The 15382-nt window shown below is 43.3% G+C and overlaps 1 protein-coding gene and 1 long non-coding RNA gene across 2 annotated transcripts in view; one reads left to right on the forward strand and one right to left on the reverse strand.

Moving 5' to 3' along the window:
* LOC134202532 (cholecystokinin receptor-like) overlaps nt 1–15382 on the forward strand; it is a 282922-nt gene that overhangs the window by 90382 nt on the left and 177158 nt on the right. The window lies entirely within an intron of this gene.
* On the reverse strand, nt 652–1571 carry LOC134202535 (uncharacterized). Its single transcript, XR_009977260.1, has 3 exons — nt 1441–1571; nt 1303–1376; nt 652–1247 (listed from the first exon to the last, which is right to left on the reverse strand). It is a non-coding gene; the product is annotated as an uncharacterized LOC134202535 (long non-coding RNA).

The raw sequence follows: 15382 nt of genomic DNA on the forward strand, positions 1-15382 counted from the left end.
GTGGTGGCAATAATATAGCGCGCAAATGCGGCTAAAGGTTTTTCCCCTTTTTCCCGTCCCGTTCCCGACTCCAAAAACAGACGGCTTAAGCGCCACCTCCGAAGAGGACCGTCTGTCGAGGTTTGTTTGCCCGGCAAGAAACCCAACTCAGGGCGGGTTTTATGTATAAGAGTCCAAATAGCGATTTAGGGGACGAAACAGGAATTCAAACAAAAAGCCTAATCGAGATTTCTCCAAAATTAGGAAACGCCCTAAGCTTTCCACAAAAATGGTTGGTGCTAACCGTCGTTCTACCAGTACACAAAGACACCACTCACGCGTATCACCATTGGAAGAATTCACCCAAGGAAAACAAAATCCTGGTCGTTTCAGACACGTGAGTGGTGAGACTGATTTCCCAGCCAGTCTATCCTGGCCTACAAAAATAAACAGAAACCTAACTAGGTAGAACGACGCGAACGTAAAAAAACTCGGAGACAAAAAAAACGTTACAGGGAAAGCGCTAACATTACAAAACTACAGCCATAGAGTAACACAAACAAAAAACATATTGGCTTTATTCAGTTTTCATTAACCTAGGTTTTTATTTCATGTTTCGTGTTCCTTCTTCTCTTCTTTCCTCTCTAGCTTTCCCTACTGTGTGTGTGCGGATTTCTGTTTCTAGTGACGTCTAACTACTAATATCGACCATCGTCGATCTTCGAGCTCGGGATTAGTGTGTGGAGTTTAACGCATGCGTATTGTTATTTGTTTTGGCTTTCTACTCACGGTACCCTTTGTCCAGCAGCGGACGAATGCTGATGGTAAAGCAGAATTTTACCGGCGGGCCGTCGATGGAGGCGATGTATTGCGGCAACCGTGCCAAATACGGCGATGGCGGAGTTCTGACGTAGACTACGGCGACGATTGGTCCCAAAACGATGGATTGCTGCACAACGGGAATTCCCAGACGGTGGATGGTCCCGAACTGGTACTGAGACGCGCGCACCGACAAAAGATGGCGCAGATGACGACGATGGGGATCGTCGAAGGCTTGATGCTGTCGCGCTACGGGTCGTAGCGAAGAAAAAAGGCTTTCGATGGCCACTCTATCGGAACGATGGTTCCCTTCCGGCTTTCCCCTCAAACCGGGACTTCTGTGCGCTGAAGCGTGGGGTCGAGAGTTGCGTTTGGCTTGTGGATGCGGTGTGCCGAGTATGGGCCGTGGATCGCTAGAAGCGATTCCTAAATAAAAAGCCGTCGAACGGCTGTTCGACACATTTAACAAAAAAATAACTCCACACAATCAATTTCACTAATTACCTTCTCTTTTACTGAATCGCACACACAATTTGACCGCACGTAACCTTTGACAAAGGTCAATAACTTTGGCTACACTGAAGGAACAGAAAGTAACATTTAATTTAATCTTAAAGACTTCTCACATTTTAAATAAATTACCAGATAAAACACACCGCGACACTAAAAGATTTTCACGCACTCTCGCCTCTTCCACGGTCCAGGTCAGAATGGACGAGTAGAAGTTCTTGAAGCCCTCAGAATAAGTGAGGACTTATTGCTTCGGGACCGGAAGTACGTGAAATTACCGAAGTAATTGCACGACTTGATCAAACGACGATTCTCAACAACCACGAATGTGAACCGATTGAAGCGCTATCTCTTTCGCTTTCCTTTTCGTCTGAATGACCTGTCTCGCTTAATTTATCTTTGGACTCTTATACTTTTTAGAAGAGAGCAACACTCGGATTTGAACTTTGACCCCTCGAGTTTTATAGCGGAGTGGGAATGATTGCATACGCTTTAATTAATGAAGGCGACTTGAATGCAAGCTATGCGGATTTGAAGTAGTGCATTTTATTGGAAATGGGGACACTGAATATCTCAAACATAAATGACTATGGGATGCAAGTGAATTTAACAATGAACATAAATAATTACAAATAGAAAATAAATTAACATTGAGAACAAAAATAATAAATAGAACGGAAATATTTACATTAGGTTATTATATTATATGTACAATTTCACGATTATATTCAATAAATCTAAAAATAATATTTACAAAATAGTGACCATGTTACAATAAGAAACCGCCGTGCGGGTAGCACAGCTGAATCTTAAGCATTGTGCTACTGCCCAGCAGCTGCTGTGGCAGTCGGTCTCTGAGTCGGAGACCGACGTCGCTATTCTTGCAGATCCGTACCGTGTCCCTGTCAATAATGGAAACTGGGTCGCGGACGACTCCAAGATGGCGGCGATCTGCACAACGGGCCGGTTTCCGGTCCAAGAGGTCGTACATACACATGTCGAAGGTGTCGCCATAGCTAAGATCAACGGGGTGTTCTATTGTAGCTGCTATGCCCCACCACGGTGGCCAATAGAGCAATTCACCCGGGTGGTCGATAGGCTATCGTCCGACCTTGTAGGTCGGAAGCCGGTTGTCATAGCGGGGGACTTAAATGCTTGGGCGGTGGAGTAGGGAAGCCGCTGCACCAATCAGAGAGGTCAAGCTTTGTTAGAGGCTCTAGCAAAGTTGGAGGTCGTGTTAGCCAATGACGGTTCAACCAGCACGTTCCGTAGGAATGGGGTGGAGTCGTTTATTGACGTTACGTTCTGTAGCCCCAGCCTAGCCGGGGGACTGAACTGGAGGGTCGACAAAGGCTACACCCACAGCGACCACCTAGCCATCCGCTACGTGATCAGCTGTGGTGTGTAGCAGTCGAGGTTGAGAAATCCCCGTCAGGTCCGTGCGTGGAAGGCCCAAAGCTTCGACAGCGAAGTTTTCACCGCGGCGCTGGGACTGGAGGGTAACACCGACAGTCTTACAGGGGACGCACTGACAGCTGTCCTGTCACGTGCATGCGATGCCAGTATGCAGAGGAGGGCACCACCGAGGAACGGTAGACCTGCAGCATAGTGGTGGAGTGCAGCAATCGCAGACCTTCGGGCAACCTGCCTTAGGGCTAGGCGAAGGATGCAGAGAGCTCGCTCTGAGCAGTTGAGGGATGAACGCCACTTGACGTTCAAAACTGCGAAGTTAGCCCTTAACAAGGCCATCAGTAGCAGTAAGAGGAAGTGTTTTGACAACCTATGCCTGAACGCCAATGCTAATCCTTGGGGCGATGCCTACAGGATAGTAATGGCGAAGACCAGAGGGGGGCTGGCGCCTCCCGAACGGTCGCCGGAAAGGTTGAATCGCATTATCGAGGTTCTCTTCCCGTCCCATGCCATAAGCCCTTGGCCACCCCCAGCACCGCAGAACGCGAGCGCTGATGTGGCTGAAGTGGCAGCGGTGACGAACGAAGAGTTACTTGCAGTGGCCCGAACCCTTGACACGAACAAAGCTCCGGGGCCAGACGGAGTTCCAAACCTCGCTCTGAAGGCAGCGATCATGGCTAACCCGGACATGTTCAGGACAGCCATGCAGAGATGCCTGGACGAGCGCATTTTCCCCGATAGGTGGAAGAGACAGAAGCTGGTGCTGTTGCCGAAGCCCGGGAAACCACCAGGTGACCCATCGGCGTACAGACCAATCTGCCTACTGGACACCACAGGGAAGTTGCTTGAGAGGATTATCCTCAACAGGCTTACCCCGTACACCGAAGGTACGAACGGCCTGTCAAGCAATCAGTTTGGGATTCGTAAGGGTAGGTCCACGGTGGATGCTATCAACTCGGTTGTGAAAACTGCGAAAGTAGCGATACAACGCAAGCGGAGGGGAACTCGATTCTGTGCGATAGTCACACTCGACGTCAAGAACGCATTCAACAGCGCAAGCTGGGATGCCATCACGCTCTCGTTACTCCGGTTGGGCATTCCGGTGGGCCTGTACAACATTTTGAAAAGCTATTTCCAGAACCGCGTACTCTTATACGAGACCGATGAAGGGGAGGGTAGTGCTTCTATCACCACAGGAGTCCCTCAGGGATCTATCCTGGGCCCGGTGCTATGGAACACTATGTACGATAGTGTTTTAAGACTGAAGTTCCCTCCAGGTGTTAAGATAGTTGGCTTCGCCGACGACATAACGCTGGAGGTTTACGGAGAGTCGATCGAGGAGGTGGAACTTACGGCGGCCCACGCGATCGCTATAGTAGAGGAATGGATGAGCTCAAGGCAGCTGGGGCTAGCTCATCACAAAACAGAGTTGGTTGTTGTTAACAACCGTAAGTCGGTACAGGAGGCAGTGATTCGCGTGGGCGACTGTGAGATCATTTCCAAGCGGGAGCTCCTCGGGGTGCTGATCGACGATAGACTGAACTTCGGCAGTCACGTAGATTACGCCTGCAGGAAAGCTTCGACAGCTATTGCGGCATTATCCAGGATGATGTCCAATAGCTCGGGGGTGCGCTCCAGTAGACGCAGGTTATTAGCTGGGGTTGCAGTATCTATCCGTAGATACGGCAGTCCAGCTTGGGCCTCGGCGCTTAGCGTCGAACGTAACCTGCAGAAGCTGGAGAGTGTACACAGGCTAGCGTGTCTCAAAGTGATAAGTGCCTACCAGGGTTGTTAACGTTCATCAACGCTTAACGCCGTTGACGTTAATTTTTCGAAAATTTAACGTCAACGGCGTTGCGTTCAATGTTTTGAAAATAAACTTTAACGTCAATGAAAAGCGTTGAATCAACGTCAACGCCAACGTTGATTCCATTGTTGATTTTCTCAAGAAGCGATGCATCGTTGGAAGCGTTGACATGGCCAACGGTTTGATAAACAAGTGAAAATTTCGGGATGCAAAACCAAACCAAACTTGTACTTTGTCACTAAAAAGGTGCTCGTGGTACGAAAGTGAAACTGCCGGGTGCTGCCGACATCGACATAGCAAAAATAGTTCATTTATTAGTGCCGGATTGTTATCTTGTACATTATGTAGATATTGTGAGGCTGCTTTACTGAGGTTTCTGTTAATCAACGGGATAATTAACGCGAAACGTTAACGTTAATTAACGAATTTCGTTAACGTTAACGTTAATCAGGGCATTTAGCGAGTCATAGAAGCTTGCGTTGAACGTTGAAATTAACGTCAACGATTCAACGTAACGCCGTTAAACATTGATTAACGTTAACAACCTTGGTGCCTACCGCACGGTATCATGTAAGATATATTGCCCTTTAAAGAATCTTTTGATCTTCGACCATGCGGCCCAACAGCAGTCAACCAAGAGTCCGAGTCTTGCGAGTAAATTACACTCGAGTGCTGCTGACGCCGATGACCACAAGCTGCTTTCCATCATGTTGACTTCTCTGCCGCAACCTTTCCGTTGGGAACGCTACCCACGCCACCTGTGGTAACGAATTTCCTGCAGCAGGAGCGCCGACGACCACCACCGATGCTAATGGCTCGCCGCTGGGGCCGCCCTTCACGAAATCTCGAAAATGATGCGCACCGATTCCGATGCTGGGACCGCTCTACACCCTCCGCGATATTTCGAACGCGTGCGTAAAGTAGTAGTAAAATTCTTCTTTATTTAAACATTTTTTTTGTTCTACAATTATTTTTAACATGTACAGTGATCGGCCGGCTTTTCCCTCCAACTTCAATTTTAATTATTATTATTATTAATATTATTATTATTTTTATATTGTCATTTAATTTTTAAAATATAATGTATCATGACGGCCTTCAGGAGGCGCTAGAGTGTTTTGACGTAGGACTTACGTCTCTCTTCACTATACCGGGTGTCATTTCAATATTTCTAAAACGACCGCGTTACGCTGTGTTGAAAGATTTTGAATGATAATAGCGTTTGTCCCAGTGAACGGATCTCTTCGGAAAACCCCTTAATCGACAGATCTTAAGTATGCCTTTCATATTCATACTTGATATGACCCGAAAAACTTGTTTCAATAGGCCTAAAACTGTTTTCGAAGCAAAACATTGACTGCACTGAAATCTATAAATATGGGTGCCACTTGTTCATCGCGTCATTTGTTCGCTTGATTCTGATGGGTGCAGACGCTAGCGGATAAGCTGCAACTGCGCACCAAAATAAGCCATAAAAGAGGGTGACGCAATTTTTCCTTCTCATTCTGTTCAGAACTTCCAACGGGATATTTTTCTTTCATTCTAACCGGGACAAGCAAAGCCACAGCAGCATCGATTCGACAGCACTCGCAACTTTTCGCAAAACAGCATCGTCCGCAACATCCGCTTTTCGGCCCTGCAGGGCCGAGGCCACCATCAGCCAAAGCAAGCCAGTACAGCCGCAGAAAATGTTCCAGAAGCAGCCCATTCTACAGACCCGACACCGCAGCAATGCCGAGGAGATACCGGCAGCAGCAGCAGAGTCGAGCTGAAACTAGCCGGCATCAATGAAGAGCTGAGGCCGACCGGCATCAGTGTTGAGCCGAGACCGGCCGGCATTGGTATCGAGCCGAAACAAGTTGAAGAAAATCAAGAGAAAGAACTGAAATGTTCTTGAAGAAATCGCGTGTGTGTGTGTTTTGGTTTCGAGTAAAGAAACCCCCTCGGTCAACCAGTTCCCCGAAAGGAGTTAATTTTCGGCCCTTATCAGGGCCAAGAGAGTTAATAATAATTTTCGCAATTGGGTGGCATTCGTCACTGGTTCGTCGCATGCTGCATTAAGGCAATTCGCATCCCGCTGGTTCCATTGAAGAAACAGCACACGTCAAGCGGATACGCTGCATGAAGACAGGTTTTGCGCTCCACCCAGGAGCACCCAGCATCAGCCTTACAGTCCGCTGCAACATGACGCAACAGATGGAGATAGAAAATGTATTTCTTTGAAGCAAACGGTTCTTCTGAGAGCCACTGATATATATAATATCAAGGTTTTAAATACCCTCTGCGTTAGAAAATGTACTTGGGTGTCAAATCCAATATTCTAGAGCTAAAATGTTATACGCGAATAGCAGATTTTCAAGTTTTTTATAACCGTGACATAACAAGAACTGTGACCGCAAAGTGGACGAAAAACTAGACTTGACCATGCCTTTAAAGACACTTAATATGTCCAAATTTCTCACATAATCTAATTTAGATAAATGAACCGGTGATAACAGCCCAAACATTATTATGTAACAGTTTTAGTGAGCAATTTAAAAAAGATATCTCAAAATGAAAAGCTATCAATCGATTTATATAGAAAAACATTGTTTGATACTGTTCGCGCACAAAGCGAACGTGACTGAATGTTCTCCCAAACTACCAATCCTAAATCTTCCGCACTTCCCACCTGAACAGCAATTCCTAGCTCGATTGCCTGGCTTGTTGGCCTGTACCAAGCGAAAAGTCCCGTTAGGAAACAGACGCCAGCAGCGAGCAACAAGAGTAAAAAATAAGAAGCTCATCACGAACGCGTCGATGATGATGACGCTTTGGCTGACAAAGGAACGGGATACAAGACGCTCACTGATTGGCCGATCAATCGGGAAGCAAAGATGATTCAAAATTAAGTATAAAAGAAAAGTGCATTAGCTTACAGAGCATTTTAGGGATGAATGACCGCCTGAGTTAATATCCCTCAAAAACGAACCATCATCATCATCATTAAAGAGCATTCAGTCCTTCTTATTAGCTGGACCAAGCCGAAACAAACAGCCTTTTTCAAGGCTATAAGAGTTAAATAATTTCCTTATTCAGTCGATATCGTATGCACTCGGAGGCCCTTCAGTCGAAGCTGCGAATGAGCTGCTGCTGGGTCTGACGAGAAGGCATAAAATAGCGCAACGTGATTTTTTTCCTTTCATTCTGACCGGGACAAGCCAAGTAGCAGTAATATCGATTCGACAGCATTCACACTTTCTAGCAAGGTAGCATCGTCCATACTATCCACTTTTTCGGCCCGGCAGAGTCGAGGCCAACATCAGCCGAAGCATAGCCATCAGTACAGCAGTAGAAGAAGTTCCAGAAGCAGTCCACCCCACAGACCCGACACCGCAGCAATGCCGAGCAGATACCGGCAACAGCAGCAGAGTCGAGCCGAGGCCGGCCGGTATCAGAATCGATCCGAGACAAGCTGAAGAAAAGCAAGAGAAAGAATTGCGATGCTTTTGAAGAAACCGTGTGTGTTTTGGTTTCAAACAAGAAACTCTTTCGGTCAACCAGTTGTCCATGAAAAAGTTAATTTCCAAGAAAGATAATGATAATGCTCGCAATTGGTCACCGGTTCATCGGTCGGCAGTTCGTATCCCGCTGGTTCCATCTGGAGAAACAACACACGTCGGCACATACCTACACTGCATGAAGACAACTTTGGTTTCGCACTCCACCCGGAGCACCCAACATTAGTTTTACAATCCACTGCAACATGACGCAACAGATGGACATAGAAAATGTTTATTTTCAAAGCATACGGTTTTTCTGAGAGCCATTGATAGACTTACTAAAGAGTTCTTAAAAATTCTAAAATACTCTGGAGATAAAATGTTATACGCGAATAGCAGATTTTTAAGATTTTTTCATAACCGTTACATAACAAGAACTGTGACATATAATGAAATAAATCACAAAACGAACAGTGGGTAATGTCTATGACATAACCGCTAAGTGGACGTAGGACTTGACTTGACCATGCCTTTAAGATACATAATATGTCCAAATTTTTCACATCAACTATTTTGGATAAATAATCGGCGTTGCATACCATTCCTTGGCAAAATCTTCTCATCAAACCGACACAGAAATCAAATCTACCTCGAACAAGAATCATCAAACAAAATTCAGGAAGTATCTGGCAACCTTCTCAGGACTGCCTGAAATAAGCCACAAGTTGGCTCAGCAGGGGATGTAGACTGTATCTCAGCCCTTCCACTGAAGGGCCCTCTAATCCAAAAGCGATAGCGACTGGAGGAGAACATTATTTTTAACGCTTAGAGCCTTGAAAAAGGCTGTTTGCTTCGGCTAAGTGCAAAAAGTAAGAAAACGATCTTTTCAAATAACCGCAAATTTCTAGTGGTGGTATAAAAAAGACTGAATGCTCTGCGAGCGAATGCACTTTTCTTTATACCTTATTTTGAATCTTCTCTGCTTCCCAATTGGTGGGCCAATCAGCTAGTGTCTTGTATCCCGCTTCTTTGTCAGCCAAAGCGTCATCATCATCAACGCGTTCGAGAAGGGCTTCTTCTTTTTTACGCTTGTTGCTCGCTGCTGGCGTCTATTTCCTAACGGGACTTTTCGCTAGATATAGGCCAAAAAGCCGGGAAAGCGAGCTTGGAATTGCAGTTCAGGTGAGAAGTACGAGTTCTTTTCTGAGACAACATTGTTAGTAGTAGAAGGAAGGAAACACCCGGACATGGGATTTCGAGTGATAAGATTTAGAATTGGTAACATGGGACGATCATTCAGTCACGTTCGCTTTGTGTGCGGTCAGTAGCAAACAATGTTTATCTAGATATTTCTTGATCAATGCCAAAAAATCCAACATTTGATGAAAAATCGATTGATAGTTTATTAATGTTTTAGCTGTAATCGGTGTTTTCTTTATCCAAATAAGATTATGTGAGAGATTTGGACATCTTATGAATCTTTAAAGGCATGGTCAAGCGAAGTCCTTCGTCCACTTCGCGGTTAAATCAGAAAAATTATCCACTGGTAGTTTGACGCTATTTATGAAAATCACGCATAAAATTGTATCTCTAGAATATTGGATTTGGCACCCAAGTACAATTTCTATCCCGAAGGGTATTGAAAGCATTGATATTGATCTCTATTATTGGCTCTCTGAAGAACCGTTTGTTTTTTGGACATACATGCTGCATCATGTGGCTTTCTTCAGCCTGTCTCGGCTCAGCACCGATGCCGGCCGGTCTCGTCTCGACTCTGCTGCTGCTGCCGGTATCTGCTCAGCATTGCTGCTTTGTCGGGTCTGTAGGGTGGACTGCTGATGTGCTGGCTAGGTTTCGGATGATGATGGTCGCTTCGATGGTGACGAGCCGAAAAAGCGGTCGGTGCAGACTTCATTCCCTATTAAAAGTGCTGTTCAATCAATGATGCAGTTGCTTCGCTTGTCCCGGTCAGAATGAAAGGAAAAAATCGCGTTGCGCTGGCTTCTCGGCAGACCCAGCGGCTGCTCATTCGCTGGTGTCTGCACCAATCAGAACGTGGTAATGGAATGATGCAAGAATTATGCGGTACCCATATTTATAGGCTCCCTTAAGCTCAATGTTTGGATGAATGACCGCCTTGATGAATGACAATGGGATGAATGACCGCCTGAGTTAATATCCCTCAAAAACCAAACCATCATCAATGTTTTTCATTGAAAACAGTTTCATGCCTATTGAAACAAGTTTTGCGGGTCTTATCAAGCATGGACATGAAAGGCATACTTGAAATCTGTCGATTGAGGGGCTTACCGCAGAAATTCGTCCACTGAGACGAACGCTATTAACGTTTAAAATCTTTCAACACAGCGTAACGCGGTCGATTTGAATATTTTAAAATGACATCCGGTATAGTAAAGATAGACGTAAGTCCTACGTCAAAAATATTTGGTAGGCGTACTAGCGAACACCATCCATCATAACCGGTACCATAAAGTTTTTCATGAAAAGTTCCTAATTTTGAGAAAACCCGCGTTAGATGTCTTTCGCCAATCGCCATATCAATTTCTGGAGGTTAACTAATGCCGGCTATTTGCGTATATACGATAGCGCCTGGCTGTGAAAGTGGCGGGTAGAAAATCAGCCACTGTCAATAATTCATCTTGATCAGTGTTGTCATTGATAGTCTATCGTCACACCGCCGAGCCGCGCTTACTGTCCGGTAGGCTTCTCCTTTGTGCGGTGGCCTCGACAATGCCGGACCGAAAATGCCGATGATGCTGACGATTCTGCCTTGCTCTTGAGAAAGCTTAAGTTTGCGATTGCGTAGCTGAGACGATGGAGCAACACTTCAAAAGTTCTGGCGATGCGGTTGCTTTGCCTGTTCTTGTCAGATCTCAGGGTCAGATTGAGAGGAAAAAAACGTGCTGCGCTTTTTATGCCTTCCTGACCTAGCGAGAGCTCATTCGCTGACGTCTGCACCAATCAGAGCGTGGCAATGGAATGATGCAAGAATGATGCGGTACTCATATTTATAGGTTCTCGTGAATGCAATATTTTGCTTTGAAAACAGTTTTGGGCCTATTGAAACAAGTTTTCGGATATTATCAAGCATGAATATGAAAGGCATACTTGAAAGCTGTTGATTGAGTGGTTAACTGCAGAAAACTGTTCAATAGGGCAAAAGCTATTTACGTTTGAAATCTTTCAACACAGCGTAACGCGGTCGATTTGAAAAATTTGAAATGACACCCGGTATAGTAAAGAGAGACGTAAGTCCTACGTCAAAACTCTTTAGTAAGTATATTAGTGGTTCTGAAAAGATCCATTCACAATGTTAGACGTAAATTTCCTCTTGAGCGGTTCAACTGGGAGTTTATGATTGTATAAAACATTATGAATCGATGTCTGCAGGAATACCAAACGCTTAACCGCTGCTGCCGTCGGCCGAGAAAACTTGATCAGTAGTGTTGTCGTCGACACTCTATCGTCACACAACGCCGTGCCGCGCTTACTGTTGGCTTCTCGACAATGCCGGGCTGAAAATGCCGATGATGCTGACCTGAGAATGCTGACGATTCTGCCTTGCTCTTAAAATGGCTTTAGGTTTGCGAATGCGTGGCTGAGACGATGATGCAACCGTTCAAAAATTCCGACGATTCGATGCTGTTATTGCTTTGCCTGTTTCGGTCAGATTGAGAGAAACAATTCGCGCTGCGCTATTTTATGCCTTCTTAGCAGACCTAGCGTGAGCTCATTCGTTGACGTCTGCACCAATCAGAACGTGGTAATGGAATGATGCAAGAATGATGCGGTACCCATATTTATAGATTTTCGTGAATTCAATGCTTTGCTTTGAAAACAATTTTAGGCCTATTGAAACAAGTTTTCGGATATTATCAAGCATTAATATGAAAGGCATACTTGAAAGCTGTCGATTGAGGGGTTAACTGCAGAAATCTGTTCACTAGAGTAAAAGCTATTAACGTTTGAAATCTTTCAACACAGCGTAACGCGGCCGATTAAGAAATTTTGAAATGACACTCGGTATAGAAAAGAGAGACGTAAGTCCTACGTCAAAAGACAAAAAAGACAAAAAAGACAAAAAAGACAAAAAAGGCATGAAAGACTAATAACGCAAATAAAACAAATAAGTGTACATGAACAAGTTCTTAAAATTCCAGACAAACTGGAGAGCATCATTCAAATGTCCCAACGCTTTTCGTGATCTGACCGAAGCTCAAGAGGGCCTTGAAAGCATCGGTGCACTATGGGAAATTCTCATGGCTGAACATATGTTTTCAGTGAAAACTGTTTGTGTGCAACATATATTATGTGATGTGAAGGAATATTTAGGAACTCTTTTTAACCCTTTGAGCCATCGTTAACCCTTCAAAAATATTTTTTTACATTTATTTTGACATTTTTTATTTGTTTGTTATCAATACAGCATGCATAAAATAGCAAACAACCATATTTCTAGTACCGTCAACTAGGGGGAAGATGATCATTGAGGTGAAGATGATCATTTGATATGTCAGCCAAAAGTGCCAAATTTTTTTATGAAACGGTAGTCAACAATATTCTCCGTTCAAGTAATGTTACCGCTAGGTAGAAATCCGAGTTTTTCGATTATAATCATGAAAATGTATTTTGTGGAAGAAAGAGAGAGATAGTCATAAATGACGCTATTTTCGTTTCAAATATTGACTTCGTAGACTTCTTTACGTAGTAAATTCAATATTCATACAAATAGCCTAGTGTATTTTGACTTCTAGGTCATAATTATTTTAGTAGAGCTGTCTTGATCAACTTCACCCCAAACCAGATTACTCAAAAAATGTGTGATAATTTAATTTATTTTAATAAATGCGAATGAATTTCAGAAAACTAAAGTTGTTGATTATTGCAACGTATAGCAGTACATGTTTTGAAAATATTTGTTTCGATTTAAAATGTAAACACACATTGTTATTGCATGTTTTGTCTTAAAATTGATCATCTTCCCCCCAGTTGACGGTAATAATTTTATTCATTTTCAAATCATTACGAGGTAAGGAGAATAAAAATAACAATTTTCAAGAAAACTTTGATTGCAGCGTGCTCGTAACAGCGCAAATTTTCGTAAGCAAAACACTCACTATAAGGTGGTACTATGGTTATATTTCAATTCCCTATTTATAGATGAGGGGAGATTTGGAGACATTAGGTTTGCGGGACCATTTTATTTTGAAGGATTGTATAATGTATAACGGAAGGATAATGAAAGATTTTCTTCTACAATTTTTTGATATTATTCTTCGCGTGCAAAACAAACCAATCTATCGGAAAACTAAGGTTTTAAGACTTAAATCTATATATATAAAAACCAATCTATGTATGTATGTTCGCTAACTACTTCTGAACCACTTGGCCGATTTCAACCAAATTTGGTACAGACATTCTCTATCCTCAGAGGAAGCGAACGAAGGGAAGGGATGGTCATGTAGCAAAGGGGAGGGTGGTGGGAGGGTTTTGTTCAGAAATTGAACAATTCGGTGTAACTTTCAACTCCCAGGACCGATTTCAACCAAATTTTGTACACATATGCACTACGAGGAGGTAATCATATGGGAGGGGATTTGGGAAAGGGGGAGGGGTCTGGAGGGAGGTGTTTTGTTTAGAAAACGGGCAATTCAAAGTAAATCATGAACCCCTGTACCGATTTCAACCAAATATGGTCCACCAATTCTAAACCACAAGGAAAACATAACAAAGGGGACGGGATCGTAATTGGAACAAAGGGGACGGCATAGGGGGAGGGGGTGTCTTTGGAAAACGAGCAACTCAGTGTAACTCCCAACCCCAGGACCGATTTCAACCAAATTTTGTACACATATTCACTACGAGGAGGTAATCATATGGGAGGAAATTTGGATAAGGGGGGTAGGGGTCTGAAGGGAGGGGTATTGTTCAGAAAACGGGCAATTTAGTGTAACTTCTGAACCCCTGTACCGATTTCAACCAAATTTGGTACACACATTTTCTATCCCTAGGAGAAGATAACAAAGGGGGTGAAATGGCCGTTGAGAAAAGAGGAAGGGTAAAGGGAAAGCGGTTGTCTTTAGAAAACGGGCAATTCAGTGTAACTCCTGACCCCCAGGACCAATTCTAAGCAGATTAAATGATTAAATCATTCAACTCTATGATTAAAGATTATGATTAATGAATTATAATTTTTTGAAAATGATGACTGATAATGATTAATGATTAAATTCATTTTTGACAATAATTAACGATTATGAATAATGAAAAAAACCGTTGGATTATGATTAACGATTACCGATCGTGATTAAATGTTGACACACTATGTGTATGGTTAATGATTAACGATCGATATGATTAATGATTGATGATTATGAATGATCAAATTGCATAGTGATCCATAATCGAGTAACCTTTATTCCAAATTTTAAAAGGTATGATAATTATATGATAATGATTCAAGATTAATAAATAAAAAGCAAGGTATGCAATGATCCAATGTTCCAGCATAACTTCTGTACCCTTGCCCGATTTCAACCAAATTTGGAACAAACATTCTTTTCTTAAGAAGGCGAAGATGACAGGGATCGATCAACTCAACACTTCATCGAAATCATGGTTTGCCCAGAGAAAAGCAATGATTAAAGTGTTTCCTTCTGGACGGTAAATGTGATCATTTCTTTAAAAATAGACGTTTTTCCGGAATAAGGCATCGGTGTATGTTTTTCCTTCTTTAGAAATAGACGTTTGTCCGGAATAAAGCGATTTTGGGTTTGATCCCATTTTCAAAATCAGTCAATGTTTTCAAATGTAATCTACCTTCTTTTAATCAAATGATGAAATATCAATAAGAAAACACAATTATCCTTTTGACCTATTCCAATTCCGATGGTGAAAAAAACTGCGAATTAAACTGGCAACTCCGAGCAAGGCCGGGTACATACAGCTAGTAGAATATATAAACCTTATATTTGGAGAAAAATTTACTTCATAACAAACAAATCAATGTTAGGAATAAGCTTTTGTACTTTGTTTACCAGCCCATATCTTTTATCTGAATGAAAATTACGCTTTATATCTCATAAATTAGACAAATTGGAGCAAGTAAATGTTTCGATTAATGGTCACCCTTTTCCCCATGGTGCGGCGGCGTTTCCGTTGCAGCCGAAGAGAGTTTGGCACTTTGCACATGCTTTTCGCTCGGAAACGAGCCACACGCATAGAGCACGAATGAACGATTTGAGTAAGGATGCTATAAAGGATGCAAATCGACTAGGCCGACATCGCTTCAATACAGCCGGTCATGCTGGATGTAGGGTAACCACTCCTGGAATTTATAACATTCACCCATGTC

Source organism: Armigeres subalbatus, unplaced genomic scaffold, assembly GCF_024139115.2.
Source record: "Armigeres subalbatus isolate Guangzhou_Male unplaced genomic scaffold, GZ_Asu_2 Contig1255, whole genome shotgun sequence".
Taxonomy (NCBI): domain Eukaryota; kingdom Metazoa; phylum Arthropoda; class Insecta; order Diptera; family Culicidae; genus Armigeres; species Armigeres subalbatus.